The sequence below is a fragment of the Pleurodeles waltl genome, chromosome 8 (assembly GCF_031143425.1).
Source record: "Pleurodeles waltl isolate 20211129_DDA chromosome 8, aPleWal1.hap1.20221129, whole genome shotgun sequence".
In the NCBI taxonomy this organism is placed as follows: Eukaryota; Metazoa; Chordata; class Amphibia; order Caudata; family Salamandridae; genus Pleurodeles; species Pleurodeles waltl.
Genome location: NC_090447.1, coordinates 1,516,877,110 through 1,516,894,289, shown reverse-complemented (window position 1 = coordinate 1,516,894,289; position 17,180 = coordinate 1,516,877,110). Strand labels below are relative to the sequence as shown.

General features: G+C 39.7%; 8 non-coding genes across 8 annotated transcripts; all 8 read left to right on the top strand.

Moving 5' to 3' along the window:
- Positions 1-4,334: 4,334 nt before the first annotated feature.
- On the top strand, positions 4,335-4,407 carry TRNAF-GAA (transfer RNA phenylalanine (anticodon GAA)). The gene has a single exon. It is a non-coding gene; the product is annotated as a tRNA-Phe (tRNA).
- A 2,822-nt stretch (positions 4,408-7,229) lies between these two features.
- Positions 7,230-7,302, top strand: TRNAF-GAA (transfer RNA phenylalanine (anticodon GAA)). The gene has a single exon. It is a non-coding gene; the product is annotated as a tRNA-Phe (tRNA).
- A 494-nt stretch (positions 7,303-7,796) lies between these two features.
- TRNAF-GAA (transfer RNA phenylalanine (anticodon GAA)) lies at positions 7,797-7,869 on the top strand. Its single transcript has one exon. It is a non-coding gene; the product is annotated as a tRNA-Phe (tRNA).
- Positions 7,870-10,109: 2,240 nt separating this feature from the next.
- TRNAF-GAA (transfer RNA phenylalanine (anticodon GAA)) lies at positions 10,110-10,182 on the top strand. Its single transcript has one exon. It is a non-coding gene; the product is annotated as a tRNA-Phe (tRNA).
- Positions 10,183-10,688: 506 nt separating this feature from the next.
- Positions 10,689-10,761, top strand: TRNAF-GAA (transfer RNA phenylalanine (anticodon GAA)). The gene has a single exon. It is a non-coding gene; the product is annotated as a tRNA-Phe (tRNA).
- A 2,807-nt stretch (positions 10,762-13,568) lies between these two features.
- TRNAF-GAA (transfer RNA phenylalanine (anticodon GAA)) lies at positions 13,569-13,641 on the top strand. Its single transcript has one exon. It is a non-coding gene; the product is annotated as a tRNA-Phe (tRNA).
- Positions 13,642-14,135: 494 nt separating this feature from the next.
- TRNAF-GAA (transfer RNA phenylalanine (anticodon GAA)) lies at positions 14,136-14,208 on the top strand. Its single transcript has one exon. It is a non-coding gene; the product is annotated as a tRNA-Phe (tRNA).
- A 2,823-nt stretch (positions 14,209-17,031) lies between these two features.
- On the top strand, positions 17,032-17,104 carry TRNAF-GAA (transfer RNA phenylalanine (anticodon GAA)). Its single transcript has one exon. It is a non-coding gene; the product is annotated as a tRNA-Phe (tRNA).
- Positions 17,105-17,180: the final 76 nt, after the last annotated feature.

Genomic DNA, 17,180 nt, shown 5'->3' with positions numbered 1-17,180 from the left:
TAGGCTGCATCATCTTCTATTTTCCCATGAACCAAGCTGTCAGATGATATAGCTTGCTTACTCATCCCACACATTTGTGTGCCTTAGATTGCTAGCCTATTTAGAGTTTAGAAAAAAAGAAATACCTAGCTTGCACAATAAAAAACGAATTCCCTAATTACACCCAGTTAACTGGAGAAGGATACAGCAAAGTTTAAGACATAGCTGTACACTCACAGTGAATGATTTAGACTTCTGTGTCTTGTCTACAATGATTATAAATGATACGGAAAGCTTTTTATGACACCTGGTTTAAATATCTCAGTTGGGAGAATGTTAGACTAAAGATAAAAAAAGGTCCTTGGTTCAATCCTGGGTTGTGCCAAAGACCAAGCACTCCGCTTGTTAGGCATGTTTCTTTCTTGGAGTCACTCTCAAGGGACATTTTATTTCATTGATAAAAACTTGCATCAACCTGATCGACATGCCATCGGTACAAAAGAGCACTTATTTTCTATCTTCCTTTCAAAATGGCTTCCACCTCTCTTGCCTTCAGCTTTGACTTCCATTATTTCCCGTTTCTATCTTGATTTTGATGTAAACCGTAGGCGGCGTCATCTTCCATTTTCCCATGAGCCAAACTGTCAGATGATATAGCTTGCTTAGTCATGCCACACATTTCTGTTTATAAGAATGGTAGCCTATTCAGAGTTTAGAAAAAAATAAGTACCTAGCTCGCGTAGCAAAAAAGTAAAGGAGTAATTGCCCCCAGTTAGCTACAGAAGGATACAGCAAAGTGTAACACATAGCTGTACCCTCACAGTGAATGATTGCGACTTATATTTCTTGTCTACAATGATTAATAATAATAAGGAAGGCACTGTGAAAAAACGGGCTGAAAGAGCTCAGTTGCGAGGACGTCAAACTTTAGATCTAAGGGTCCCTGGTTAAATTCTTGGTTTGGTCAAAGACTGAGCAGCTAGTTCGTCAGGCAAGTTTCTTTTTTGGAGTCAGCTTCCGGTGACGTTTTATTTAATTAATAAAACCTTTCATCAACCTAATTGACATACCATCAGTACAAGACAGTACGTGTTTTCTATCTTCCTTTGAAAATGGATTCCACCTCTCTTGCCTTCAGCTTTGACTTCCATTATTTCCCGTTTCTATCTCGATTTTAGGGTAAACTGTAGCCTGCATCATTTTCCATCTAACCTTGGACCAAAGTGTCAGATGATATAGCTTGCCTCCTCATGCCACACATTTCTGTGTATTAGATTGCTAGCCTATTTAGCGTTTAGAAAAAAAGAAATACCTAGCTTGCGCAATAAAAAATGAATTGACTAATTGTGCCCAGTTAGCTGCAGAAGGATACAGCATACTTTAACACATAGATGTACCCTCCTAGTGATTGATCAGATGCCCACTTGTTGCCTACAATGATTAAGAATCATCAGGAAGGTATTTTTTGACAACTGGCCGAAATAGCTCAGTTGGGAGAACGTTAGACTGAAGATCTAAAGGTCCCTGGTTCAATCCCGGGTTTTGGCAAGGAGTGAGCACCTAGCTAATTAGGTGTAGTTCTCTCTTGGAGTCAGCTTCAGTAGACATTTTAGTTCATAGATGAAACCTTTCAATAACCTGATCGACATACCATCAGTAGAGCACAGCACTTGCGTTCTATCTTCCTTTCAAAATGGCTTCCACCTCTCTTGCCTTCAGCTTTGACTTCCATTATTTCCAGTTTCTATCTTGATTTTAATGTAAAGCTTAGGCTGCATCATCTTCTATTTTCCCATGAACCAAGCTGTCAGATGATATAGCTTGCTTACTCAGCCCACACATTTGTGTGCCTATTCAGAGTTTGGAATAAAAGAAGTACCTAGGTTGCGCACCAAAAAAGTAAATGAGTAAATGCACCCAGTTAGCTGCAGAAGGATACCGGAAGTTTAAGACATAGCTGTACCCTCAAAGTGAATGATTTCGAGGTGTATGTCTTGTCTACAATGATTAAGAAGAAAACGGAGGGACCTGTGAAATAACTGGCCGAAATAGCTCAGTTGGGAGAGTGTTAGACTGAAGATCTAAAGGTCCCTGGTTCAATCCCGGGTTTCGACAAAGACTCAGAAGGCAGCTTGTTAGGCGTGTTTCTTTCTTGGATTCAGCTTCTGGTGACGTTTTATTTAATTGATAAAACCTTTCATCAACCTAATTGACATACCATCAGTACAAGACAGTACGTGTTTTCTATCTTCCTTTGAAAATGGTTTCCACCTCTCTTGCCTTCAGCTTTGACTTCGATTATTTGCCGTTTCTATCTCGATTTTAGGGTAAACTGTAGCCTGCATCATTTTCCATCTAACCTTGGACCAAAGTGTCAGATGATATAGCTTGCTTCCTCATGCCACACATTTCTGTGTATTAGATTGCTAGCCTATTTAGCGTTTAGAAAAAAAGAAATACCTAGCTTGCACAATAAAAAACGAATTCCCTAATTACACCCAGTTAACTGGAGAAGGATACAGCAAAGTTTAAGACATAGCTGAACCCTCACAGTGAATGATTTAGACTTCTGTGTCTTGTCTACAATGATTAAAAATGATACTGAAAGGTTTTCATGACACCTGGCTAAAATATCTCAGTTGGGAGAATGTTAGACTAAAGATAAAAAAGGTCCTTGGTTCAATCCTGGGTTGTGCCAAAGACCAAGCACTCAGCTTGTTAGGCATGTTTCTTTCTTGGAGTCACTCTCAAGTGACATTTTATTTCATTGATAAAAACTTGCATCAACCTGATCGACATGCCATCGGTACAAAAGAGCACTTATTTTCTATCTTCCTTTCAAAATGGCTTCCACCTCTCTTGCCTTCAGCTTTGACTTCCATTATTTCCCGTTTGTATCTTGATTTTGATGTTAACCGTAGGCGGCGTCATCTTCCATTTTCCCATGAGCCAAACTGTCAGATGATATAGCTTGCTTAGTCATGCCACACATTTCTGTTTATGAGAGTGGTAGCCTATTCAGAGTTTAGAAAAAAAGAAGTACCTAGCTCGCGTAGCAAAAAAGTAAAGGAGTAATTGCCCCCAGTTAGCTACAGAAGGATACAGCAAAGTGTAACACATAGCTGTACCCTCACAGTGAATGATTGCGACTTATATTTCTTGTCTACAATGATTAACAATAATAAGGAAGGCACTGTGAAAAAACGGGCTGAAAGAGCTCAGTTGCGAGGACGTCAAACTTTAGATCTAAGGGTCCCTGGTTAAAGCCTTGGTTTGGTCAAAGACTGAGCAGCTAGTTCGTCATGCAAGTTTCTTTTTTGGAGTCAGCTTCCGGTGACGTTTTATTTAATTAATAAAACCTTTCATCAACCTAATTGACATACCATCAGTACAAGACAGTACGTGTTTTCTATCTTCCTTTGAAAATGGATTCCACCTCTCTTGCCTTCAGCTTTGACTTCCATTATTTGCCGTTTCTATCTCGATTTTAGGGTAAACTGTAGCCTGCATCATTTTCCATCTAACCTTGGACCAAAGTGTCAGATGATATAGCTTGCTTCCTCATGCCACACATTTCTGTGTATTAGATTGCTAGCCTATTTAGCGTTTATAAAAAAAGAAATACCTAGCTTGCGCAATAAAAAATAAATTGACTAATTGTGCCCAGTTAGCTGCAGAAGGATACAGCATACTTTAACACATAGATGTACCCTCCTAGTGATTGATCAGATGCCCACTTGTTGCCTGCAATGATTAAGAATCATCAGGAAGGTATTCTCTGACAACTGGCCGAAATAGCTCATTTGGGAGAGCGTTAAACTGAAGATCTAAAGCTCTCTGGTTCAATCCCGGGTTTTGGCAAGGACTGAGCACCTAGCTAATTAGGTGTAGTTCTCTCTTGGAGTCAGCTTCAGTAGACATTTTAGTTCATAGATGAAACCTTTTAATAACCTGTTCAACATACCATCAGTAGAGCACAGCACTTGCGTTCTATCTTCCTTTCAAAATGGCTTCCACCTCTCTTGCCTTCAGCTTTGACTTCCATTATTTCCAGTTTCTATCTTGATTTTAATGTAAACCTTAGGCTGCATCATCTTCCATTTTCCCATGAACCAAGCTGTCAGATGATATAGCTTGCTTACTCATCCCACACATTTGTGTGCCTATTCAGAGTTTGGAATAAAAGAAGTACCTAGGTTGCGCACCAAAAAAGTAAATGAGTAATTGCACCCAGTTAGCTGCAGAAGGATACCGGAAGTTTAAGACATAGCTGTACCCTCAAAGTGAATGATTTCGGGGTGTATGTCTTGTCTACAATGATTAAGAAAAATACGGAGGGACCTGCGCAATAAGTGGCCGAAATAGCTCAGTTGGGAGAGCGTTAGACTGAAGATCTAAAGGTCCCTGGTTCAATCCCGGGTTTCGGCAAAGACTCAGAAGACAGCTTGTTAGGCGTGTTTCTTTCTTGGATTCAGCTTCTGGTGACGTTTTATTTAATTGATAAAACCTTTCATCAACCTAATTGACATACCATCAGTACAAGACAGTACGTGTTTTCTATCTTCCTTTGAAAATGGTTTCCACCTCTCTTGCCTTCAGCTTTGACTTCCATTATTTACTGTTTCTGTCTTGATTTTTAGGTAACCCGCAGTCTGCATCAGTCTCCATCTTCCCTTGAACCAAAGTGTCGGATGAAATAGCTTGCTTACTCATGCCACACATTTCTGTGCATTAGATTGCTAGCCTATTTAGAGTTTAGAAAAAAAGAAATACCTAGCTTGCACAATAAAAAACGAATTCCCTAATTACACCCAGTTAACTGGAGAAGGATACAGCAAAGTTTAAGACATAGCTGTACCCTCACAGTGAATGATTTAGACTTCTGTGTCTTGTCTACAATGATTAAAAATGATACGGAAAGCTTTTCATGACACCTGGTTTAAATATCTCAGTTGGGAGAATGTTAGACTAAAGATAAAAAAAGGTCCTTGGTTCAATCCTGGGTTGTGCCAAAGACCAAGCACTCAGCTTGTTAGGCATGTTTCTTTCTTGGAGTCACTCTCAAGGGACATTTTATTTCATTGATAAAAACTTGCATCAACCTGATCGACATGCCATCGGTACAAAAGAGCACTTATTTTCTATCTTCCTTTCAAAATGGCTTCCACCTCTCTTGCCTTCAGCTTTGACTTCCATTATTTCCCGTTTGTATCTTGATTTTGATGTAAACCGTAGGCGGCGTCATCTTCCATTTTCCCATGAGCCAAACTGTCAGATGATATAGCTTGCTTAGTCATGCCACACATTTCTGTTTATGAGAATGGTAGCCTATTCAGAGTTTAGAAAAAAAGAAGTACCTAGCTCGCGTAGCAAAAAAGTAAAGGAGTAATTGCCCCCAGTTAGCTACAGAAGGATACAGCAAAGTGTAACACATAGCTGTACCCTCACAGTGAATGATTGCGACTTATATTTCTTGTCTACAATGATTAATAATAATAAGGAAGGCACTGTGAAAAAACGGGCTGAAAGAGCTCAGTTGCGAGGACGTCAAACTTTAGATCTAAGGGTCCCTGGTTAAATTCTTGGTTTGGTCAAAGACTGAGCAGCTAGTTCGTCAGGCAAGTTTCTTTTTTGGAGTCAGCTTCCGGTGACGTTTTATTTAATTAATAAAACCTTTCATCAACCTAATTGACATACCATCAGTACAAGACAGTACGTGTTTTCTATCTTCCTTTGAAAATGGATTCCACCTCTCTTGCCTTCAGCTTTGACTTCCATTATTTCCCGTTTCTATCTCGATTTTAGGGTAAACTGTAGCCTGCATCATTTTCCATCTAACCTTGGACCAAAGTGTCAGATGATATAGCTTGCTTCCTCATGCCACACATTTCTGTGTATTAGATTGCTAGCCTATTTAGCGTTTAGAAAAAAAGAAATACCTAGCTTGCGCAATAAAAAATAAATTGACTAATTGTGCCCAGTTAGCTGCAGAAAGATACAACATACTTTAACACATAGATGTACCCTCCTAGTGATTGATCAGATGCCCACTTGTTGCCTACAATGATTAAGAATCATCAGGAAGGTATTCTTTGACAACTGGCCGAAATAGCTCAGTTGGGAGAGCGTTAGACTGAAGATCTAAAGGTCTCTGGTTCAATCCCGGGTTTTGGCAAGGAGTGAGCACCTAGCTAATTAGGTGTAGTTCTCTCTTGGAGTCAGCTTCAGTAGACATTTTAGTTCATAGATGAAACCTTTCAATAACCTGATCGACATACCATCAGTAGAGCACAGCACTTGCGTTCTATCTTCCTTTGAAAATGGCTTCCACCTCTCTTGCCTTCAGCTTTGACTTCCATTATTTCCAGTTTCTATCTTGATTTTAATGTAAAGCTTAGGCTGCATCATCTTCTATTTTCCCATGAACCAAGCTGTCAGATGATATAGCTTGCTTACTCATCCCACACATTTGTGTGCCTATTCAGAGTTTGGAATAAAAGAAGTACCTAGGTTGCGCACCAAAAAAGTAAATGAGTAAATGCACCCAGTTAGCTGCAGAAGGATACCGGAAGTTTAAGACATAGCTGTACCCTCAAAGTGAATGATTTCGAGGTGTATGTCTTGTCTACAATGATTAAGAAGAAAACGGAGGGACCTGTGAAATAACTGGCCGAAATAGCTCAGTTGGGAGAGTGTTAGACTGAAGATCTAAAGGTCCCTGGTTCAATCCCGGGTTTCGACAAAGACTCAGAAGGCAGCTTGTTAGGCGTGTTTCTTTCTTGGATTCAGCTTCTGGTGACGTTTTATTTAATTGATAAAACCTTTCATCAACCTAATTGACATACCATCAGTACAAGACAGTACGTGTTTTCTATCTTCCTTTGAAAATGGTTTCCACCTCTCTTGCCTTCAGCTTTGACTTCGATTATTTGCCGTTTCTATCTCGATTTTAGGGTAAACTGTAGCCTGCATCATTTTCCATCTAACCTTGGACCAAAGTGTCAGATGATATAGCTTGCTTCCTCATGCCACACATTTCTGTGTATTAGATTGCTAGCCTATTTAGCGTTTAGAAAAAAAGAAATACCTAGCTTGCGCAATAAAAAATAAATTGACTAATTGTGCCCAGTTAGCTGCAGAAGGATACAGCATACTTTAACACATAGATGTACCCTCCTAGTGATTGATCAGATGCCCACTTGTTGCCTACAATGATTAAGAATCATCAGGAAGGTATTCTCTGACAACTGGCCGAAATAGCTCAGTTGGGAGAGCGTTAGACTGAAGATCTAAAGGTCCCTGGTTCAATCCCGGGTTTCGGCAAGGACTGAGCACCTAGCTAATTAGGTGTAGTTCTCTCTTGGAGTCAGCTTCAGTAGACATTTTAGTTCATAGATGAAACCTTTGAATAACCTGATCGACATACCATCAGTAGAGCACAGCACTTGCGTTCTATCTTCCTTTCAAAATGGCTTCCACCTCTGTTGCCTTCAGCTTTGACTTCCATTATTTCCAGTTTGTATCTTGATTTTAATGTAAAGCTTAGGCTGCATCATCTTCTATTTTCCCATGAACCAAGCTGTCAGATGATATAGCTTGCTTACTCATCCCACACATTTGTGTGCCTATTCAGAGTTTGGAATAAAAGAAGTACCTAGGTTGCGCACCAAAAAAGTAAATGAGTAAATGCACCCAGTTAGCTGCAGAAGGATACCGGAAGTTTAAGACATAGCTGTACCATCAAAGTGAATGATTTGGAGGTGTATGTCTTGTCTACAATGATTAAGAAGAAAACGGAGGGAGCTGTGAAATAACTGGCCGAAATAGCTCAGTTGGGAGAGCGTTAGACTGAAGATCTAAAGGTCCCTGGTTCAATCCCGGGTTTCGGCAAAGACTCAGAAGACAGCTTTTTAGGCGTGTTTCTTTCTTGGATTCAGCTTCTGGTGACGTTTTATTTAATTGATAAAACCTTTCATCAACCTAATTGACATACCATCAGTACAAGACAGTACTTGTTTTCTATCTTCCTTTCAAAATGGATTCCACCTCTCTTGCCTTCAGCTTTGACTTCCATTATTTACTGTTTCTATCTTGATTTTTAGGTAACCCGCAGTCTGCATCAGTCTCCATCTTCCCTTGAACCAAAGTGTCGGATGAAATAGCTTGCTTACTCATGCCACACATTTCTGTGCATTAGATTGCTAGCCTATTTAGAGTTTAGAAAAAAAGAAATACCTAGCTTGCAGAATAAAAAACAAATTCCCTAATTACACCCAGTTAACTGGAGAAGGATACAACAAAGTTTAAGACATAGCTGTACCCTCACAGTGAATGATTTAGACTTCTGTGTCTTGTCTACAATGATTAAAAATGATACGGAAAGCTTTTCATGACACCTGGCTAAAATATCTCAGTTAGGATAATGTTAGACTAAAGATAAAAAAGGTCCTTGGTTCAATCCTGGGTTGTGCCAAAGACCAAGCACTCAGCTTGTTAGGCATGTTTCTTTCTTGGAGTCACTCTCAAGTGACATTTTATTTCATTGATAAAAACTTGCATCAACCTGATCGACATGCCATCGGTACAAAAGAGAACTTATTTTCTATCTTCCTTTCAAAATGGCTTCCACCTCTCTTGCCTTCAGCTTTGACTTCCATTATTTCCCGTTTCTATCTTGATTTTAATGTAAACCGTAGCCGGCGTCATCTTCCATTTTCCCATGAGCCAAACTGTCAGATGATATAGCTTGCTTGGTCATGCCACACATTTCTGTTTATGAGAGTGGTAGCCTATTCAGAGTTTAGAAAAAAAGAAGTACCTACCTCGCGTAGCAAAAAAGTAAAGGAGTAATTGCCCCCAGTTAACTACAGAAGGATACAGCAAAGTGTAACACATAGCTGTACCCTCACAGTGAATGATTGCGACTTATATTTCTTGTCTCCAATGATTAACAATAATAAAGAAGGCACTGTGAAAAAACGGGCTGAAAGAGCTCAGTTGCGAGGACGTCAAACTTTAGATCTAAGGGTTCCTGGTTAAATCCTTGGTTTGGTCAAAGACTGAGCAGCTAGTTCGTCAGGCAAGTTTCTTTTTTGGAGTCAGCTTCCGGTGACGTTTTATTTAATTAATAAAACCTTTCATCAACCTAATTGACATACCATCAGTACAAGACAGTACGTGTTTTCTATCTTTCTTTGAAAATGGATTCCACCTCTCTTGCCTTCAGCTTTGACTTCCATTATTTGCCGTTTCTATCTCGATTTTAGGGTAAACTGTAGCCTGCATCATTTTCCATCTAACCTTGGACCAAAGTGTCAGATGATATAGCTTGCTTCCTCATGCCACACATTTCTGTGTATTAGATTGCTAGCCTATTTAGCGTTTAGAAAAAAAGAAATACCTAGCTTGCGCAATAAAAAATAAATTGACTAATTGTGCCCAGTTAGCTGCAGAAGGATACAGCATACTTTAACACATAGATGTACCCTCCTAGTGATTGATCAGATGCCCACTTGTTGCCTGCAATGATTAAGAATCATCAGGAAGGTATTCTCTGACAACTGGCCGAAATAGCTCATTTGGGAGAGCATTAAACTGAAGATCTAAAGCTCTCTGGTTCAATCCCGGGTTTTGGCAAGGACTGAGCACCTAGCTAATTAGGTGTAGTTCTCTCTTGGAGTCAGCTTCAGTAGACATTTTAGTTCATAGATGAAACCTTTTAATAACCTGTTCGACATACCATCAGTAGAGCACAGCACTTGCGTTCTATCTTCCTTTCAAAATGGCTTCCACCTCTCTTGCCTTCAGCTTTGACTTCCATTATTTCCAGTTTCTATCTTGATTTTAATGTAAACCTTAGGCTGCATCATCTTACATTTTCCCATGAACCAAGCTGTCAGATGATATAGCTTGCTTACTCATCCCACACATTTGTGTGCCTATTCAGAGTTTGGAATAAAAGAAGTACCTAGGTTGCGCACCAAAAAAGTAAATGAGTAATTGCACCCAGTTAGCTGCAGAAGGATACCGGAAGTTTAAGACATAGCTGTACCCTCAAAGTGAATGATTTTGAGGTGTATGTCTTGTCTACAATGATTAAGAAGAATACGGAGGGAAATGTGAAATAAGTGGCCGAAATAGCTCAGTTGGGAGAGCGTTAGACTGAAGATCTAAAGGTCCCTGGTTCAATCCCGGGTTTCGGCAAAGACTCAGAAGACAGCTTGTTAGGCGTGTTTCTTTCTTGGATTCAGCTTCTGGTAGTTTTATTTAATTGATAAAACCTTTCATCAACCTAATTGACATACCATCAGTACAAGACAGTACGTGTTTTCTATCTTCCTTTGAAAATGGTTTCCACCTCTCTTGCCTTCAGCTTTGACTTCGATTATTTGCCGTTTCTATCTCGATTTTAGGGTAAACTGTAGCCTGCATCATTTTCCATCTAACCTTGGACCAAAGTGTCAGATGATATAGCTTGCTTCCTCATGCCACACATTTCTGTGTATTAGATTGCTAGCCTATTTAGCGTTTAGAAAAAAAGAAATACCTAGCTTGCGCAATAAAAAATAAATTGACTAATTGTGCCCAGTTAGCTGCAGAAGGATACAGCATACTTTAACACATAGATGTACCCTCCTAGTGATTGATCAGATGCCCACTTGTTGCCTACAATGATTAAGAATCATCAGGAAGGTATTCTCTGACAACTGGCCGAAATAGCTCAGTTGGGAGAGCGTTAGACTGAAGATCTAAAGGTCCCTGGTTCAATCCCGGGTTTCGGCAAGGACTGAGCACCTAGCTAATTAGGTGTAGTTCTCTCTTGGAGTCAGCTTCAGTAGACATTTTAGTTCATAGATGAAACCTTTCAATAACCTGATCGACATACCATCAGTAGAGCACAGCACTTGCGTTCTATCTTCCTTTCAAAATGGCTTCCACCTCTGTTGCCTTCAGCTTTGACTTCCATTATTTCCAGTTTGTATCTTGATTTTAATGTAAAGCTTAGGCTGCATCATCTTCTATTTTCCCATGAACCAAGCTGTCAGATGATATAGCTTGCTTACTCATCCCACACATTTGTGTGCCTATACAGAGTTTGGAATAAAAGAAGTACCTAGGTTGCGCACCAAAAAAGTAAATGAGTAAATGCACCCAGTTAGCTGCAGAAGGATACCGGAAGTTTAAGACATAGCTGTACCATCAAAGTGAATGATTTGGAGGTGTATGTCTTGTCTACAAAGATTAAGAAGAAAACGGAGGGAGCTGTGAAATAACTGGCCGAAATAGCTCAGTTGGGAGAGCGTTAGACTGAAGATCTAAAGGTCTCTGGTTCAATCCCGGGTTTCGGCAAAGACTCAGAAGACAGCTTTTTAGGCGTGTTTCTTTCTTGGATTCAGCTTCTGGTGACGTTTTATTTAATTGATAAAACCTTTCATCAACCTAATTGACATACCATCAGTACAAGACAGTACTTGTTTTCTATCTTCCTTTCAAAATGGATTCCACCTCTCTTGCCTTCAGCTTTGACTTCCATTATTTACTGTTTCTATCTTGATTTTTAGGTAACCCGCAGTCTGCATCAGTCTCCATCTTCCCTTGAACCAAAGTGTCGGATGAAATAGCTTGCTTACTCATGCCACACATTTCTGTGCATTAGATTGCTAGCCTATTTAGAGTTTAGAAAAAAAGAAATACCTAGCTTGCAGAATAAAAAACAAATTCCCTAATTACACCCAGTTAACTGGAGAAGGATACAACAAAGTTTAAGACATAGCTGTACCCTCACAGTGAATGATTTAGACTTCTGTGTCTTGTCTACAATGATTAAAAATGATACGGAAAGCTTTTCATGACACCTGGCTAAAATATCTCAGTTAGGATAATGTTAGACTAAAGATAAAAAAGGTCCTTGGTTCAATCCTGGGTTGTGCCAAAGACCAAGCACTCAGCTTGTTAGGCATGTTTCTTTCTTGGAGTCACTCTCAAGTGACATTTTATTTCATTGATAAAAACTTGCATCAACCTGATCGACATGCCATCGGTACAAAAGAGAACTTATTTTCTATCTTCCTTTCAAAATGGCTTCCACCTCTCTTGCCTTCAGCTTTTACTTCCATTATTTCCCGTTTCTATCTTGATTTTAATGTAAACCGTAGCCGGCGTCATCTTCCATTTTCCCATGAGCCAAACTGTCAGATGATATAGCTTGCTTGGTCATGCCACACATTTCTGTTTATGAGAGTGGTAGCCTATTCAGAGTTTAGAAAAAAAGAAGTACCTACCTCGCGTAGCAAAAAAGTAAAGGAGTAATTGCCCCCAGTTAGCTACAGAAGGATACAGCAAAGTGTAACACATAGCTGTACCCTCACAGTGAATGATTGCGACTTATATTTCTTGTCTACAATGATTAACAATAATAAAGAAGGCACTGTGAAAAAACGGGCTGAAAGAGCTCAGTTGCGAGGACGTCAAACTTTAGATATAAGGGTTCCTGGTTAAATCCTTGGTTTGGTCAAAGACTGAGCAGCTAGTTCGTCAGGCAAGTTTCTTTTTTGGAGTCAGCTTCCGGTGACGTTTTATTTAATTAATAAAACCTTTCATCAACCTAATTGACATACCATCAGTACAAGACAGTACGTGTTTTCTATCTTTCTTTGAAAATGGATTCCACCTCTCTTGCCTTCAGCTTTGACTTCCATTATTTGCCGTTTCTATCTCGATTTTAGGGTAAACTGTAGCCTGCATCATTTTCCATCTAACCTTGGACCAAAGTGTCAGATGATATAGCTTGCTTCCTCATGCCACACATTTCTGTGTATTAGATTGCTAGCCTATTTAGCGTTTAGAAAAAAAGAAATACCTAGCTTGCGCAATAAAAAATAAATTGACTAATTGTGCCCAGTTAGCTGCAGAAGGATACAGCATACTTTAACACATAGATGTACCCTCCTAGTGATTGATCAGATGCCCACTTGTTGCCTGCAATGATTAAGAATCATCAGGAAGGTATTCTCTGACAACTGGCCGAAATAGCTCATTTGGGAGAGCGTTAAACTGAAGATCTAAAGCTCTCTGGTTCAATCCCGGGTTTTGGCAAGGACTGAGCACCTAGCTAATTAGGTGTAGTTCTCTCTTGGAGTCAGCTTCAGTAGACATTTTAGTTCATAGATGAAACCTTTTAATAACCTGTTCGACATACCATCAGTAGAGCACAGCACTTGCGTTCTATCTTCCTTTCAAAATGGCTTCCACCTCTCTTGCCTTCAGCTTTGACTTCCATTATTTCCAGTTTCTATCTTGATTTTAATGTAAACCTTAGGCTGCATCATCTTACATTTTCCCATGAACCAAGCTGTCAGATGATATAGCTTGCTTACTCATCCCACACATTTGTGTGCCTATTCAGAGTTTGGAATAAAAGAAGTACCTAGGTTGCGCACCAAAAAAGTAAATGAGTAATTGCACCCAGTTAGCTGCAGAAGGATACCGGAAGTTTAAGACATAGCTGTACCCTCAAAGTGAATGATTTCGAGGTGTATGTCTTGTCTACAATGATTAAGAAGAATACGGAGGGACCTGTGAAATAAGTGGCCGAAATAGCTCAGTTGGGAGAGCGTTAGATTGAAGATCTAAAGGTCCCTGGTTCAATCCCGGGTTTTGGCAAGGACTGAGCACCTAGCTAATTAGGTGTAGTTCTCTCTTGGAGTCAGCTTCAGTAGACATTTTAGTTCATAGATGAAACCTTTTAATAACCTGATCAACATACCATCAGTAGAGCACAGCACTTGCGTTCTATCTTCCTTTCAAAATGGCTTCCACCTCTGTTGCCTTCAGCTTTGACTTCCATTATTTCCAGTTTCTATCTTGATTTTAATTTAAAGCTTAGGCTGCATCATCTTCCATTTTCCCATGAACCAAGCTGTCAGATGATATAGCTTGCTTACTCATCCCACACATTTGTGTGCCTATTCAGAGTTTGGAATAAAAGAAGTACCTAGGTTGCGCACCAAAAAAGTAAATGAGTAATTGCACCCAGTTAGCTGCAGAAGGATACCGGAAGTTTAAGACATAGCTGTACCCTCAAAGTGAATGATTTCGGGGTGTATGTCTTGTCTACAATGATTAAGAAAAATACGGAGGGACCTGCACAATAAGTGGCCGAAATAGCTCAGTTGGGAGAGCGTTAGACTGAAGATCTAAAGGTCCCTGGTTCAATCCCGGGTTTCGGCAAAGACTCAGAAGACAGCTTGTTAGGCGTGTTTCTTTCTTGGATTCAGCTTCCGGTGACGTTTTATTTAATTAATAAAACCTTTCATCAACCTAATTGACATACCATCAGTACAAGACAGTACTTGTTTTCTAACTTCCTTTCAAAATGGATTCCACCTCTCTTGCCTTCAGCTTTGACTTCCATTATTTGCCGTTTCTATCTCGATTTTAGGGTAAACTGTAGCCTGCATCATTTTCCATCTAACTTTGGACCAAAGTGTCAGATGATATAGCTTGCTTCCTCATGCCACACATTTCTGTGTATTAGATTGCTAGCCTATTTAGCGTTTAGAAAAAAAGAAATACCTAGCTTGCGCAATAAAAAATAAATTGACTAATTGTGCCCAGTTAGCTGCAGAAGGATACAGCATACTTTAACACATAGATGTACCCTCCTAGTGATTGATCAGATGCCCACTTGTTGCCTACAATGATTAAGAATCATCAGGAAGGTATTCTCTGACAACTGGCCGAAATAGCTCAGTTGGGAGAGCGTTAGACTGAAGATCTAAAGGTCCCTGGTTCAATCGCGGGTTTCGGCAAGGACTGAGCACCTAGCTAATTAGGTGTAGTTCTCTCTTGGAGTCAGCTTCAGTAGACATTTTAGTTCATAGATGAAACCTTTTAATAACCTGATCGACATACCATCAGTAGAGTACAGCACTTGCGTTCTATCTTCCTTTCAAAATGGCTTCCACCTCTCTTGCCTTCAGCTTTGACTTCCATTATTTCCAGTTTCTATCTTGATTTTAATGTAAAGCTTAGGCTGCATCATCTTCCATTTTCCCATGAACCAAGCTGTCAGATGATATAGCTTGCTTACTCATCCCACACATTTGTGTGCCTATTCAGAGTTTGGAATAAAAAAAAAGTACCTAGGTTGCGCACCAAAAAAGTAAATGAGTAATTTCACCCAGTTAGCTGCAGAAGGATACCGGAAGTTTAAGACATAGCTGTACCCTCAAAGTGAATGATTTCGAGGTGTATGTCTTGTCTACAATGATTAAGAAGAATACAGAGGGACCTGTGAAATAACTGGCCGAAATAGCTCAGTTGGGAGAGCGTTAGACTGAAGATCTAAAGGTCTCTGGTTCAATCCCGGGTTTCGGCAAAACTCAGAAGACAGCTTGTTAGGTGTGTTTCTTTCTTGGATTCAGCTTCTGGTGACGTTTTATTTAATTGATAAAACCTTTCATCAACCTAATTGACATACCATCAGTACAAGACAGTACGTGTTTTCTATCTTCCTTTCAAAATGGATTCCACCTATCTTGCCTTCAGCTTTGACTTCCATTATTTACTGTTTCTATCTTGATTTTTAGGTAACCCGCAGTCTGCATCAGTCTCCATCTTCCCTTGAACCAAAGTGTCGGATGAAATAGCTTGCTTACTCATGCCACACATTTCTGTGCATTAGATTGCTAGCCTATTTAGAGTTTAGAAAAAAAGAAATACCTAGCTTGCAGAATAAAAAACAAATTCCCTAATTACACCCAGTTAACTGGAGAAGGATACAACAAAGTTTAAGACATAGCTGTACCCTCACAGTGAATGATTTAGACTTCTGTGTCTTGTCTACAATGATTAAAAATGATACGGAAAGCTTTTCATGACACCTGGTTTAAATATCTCAGTTGGGAGAATGTTAGACTAAAGATAAAAAAAGGTCCTTGGTTCAATCCTGGGTTGTGCCAAAGACCAAGCACTCAGCTTGTTAGGCATGTTTCTTTCTTGGAGTCACTCTCAAGGGACATTTTATTTCATTGATAAAAACTTGCATCAACCTGATCGACATGCCATCGGTACAAAAGAGCACTTATTTTCTATCTTCCTTTCAAAATGGCTTCCACCTCTCTTGCCTTCAGCTTTGACTTCCATTATTTCCCGTTTCTATCTTGATTTTGATGTAAACCGTAGGCGGCGTCATCTTCCATTTTCCCATGAGCCAAACTGTCAGATGATATAGCTTGCTTAGTCATGCCACACATTTCTGTTTATGAGAATGGTAGCCTATTCAGAGTTTAGAAAAAAAGAAGTACCTAGCTCGCGTAGCAAAAAAGTAAAGGAGTAATTGCCCCCAGTTAGCTACAGAAGGATACAGCAAAGTGTAACACATAGCTGTACCCTCACAGTGAATGATTGCGACTTATATTTCTTGTCTACAATGATTAATAATAATAAGGAAGGCACTGTGAAAAAACGGGCTGAAAGAGCTCAGTTGCGAGGACGTCAAACTTTAGATCTAAGGGTCCCTGGTTAAATTCTTGGTTTGGTCAAAGACTGAGCAGCTAGTTCGTCAGGCAAGTTTCTTTTTTGGAGTCAGCTTCCGGTGACGTTTTATTTAATTAATAAAACCTTTCATCAACCTAATTGACATACCATCAGTACAAGACAGTACGTGTTTTCTATCTTCCTTTGAAAATGGATTCCACCTCTCTTGCCTTCAGCTTTGACTTCCATTATTTCCCGTTTCTATCTCGATTTTAGGGTAAACTGTAGCCTGCATCATTTTCCATCTAACCTTGGACCAAAGTGTCAGATGATATAGCTTGCTTCCTCATGCCACACATTTCTGTGTATTAGATTGCTAGCCTATTTAGCGTTTAGAAAAAAAGAAATACATAGCTTGGGCAATAAAAAATAAATTGACTAATTGTGCCCAGTTAGCTGCAGAAGGATACAGCATACTTTAACACATAGATGTACCCTCCTAGTGATTGATCAGATGCCCACTTGTTGCCTACAATGATTAAGAATCATCAGGAAGGTATTCTTTGACAACTGGCCGAAATAGCTCAGTTGGGAGAGCGTTAGACTGAAGATCTAAAGGTCCCTGGTTCAATCCCGGGTTTTGGCAAGGAGTGAGCACCTAGCTAATTAGGTGTAGTTCTATCTTGGAGTCAGCTTCAGTAGACATTTTAGTTCATAGATGA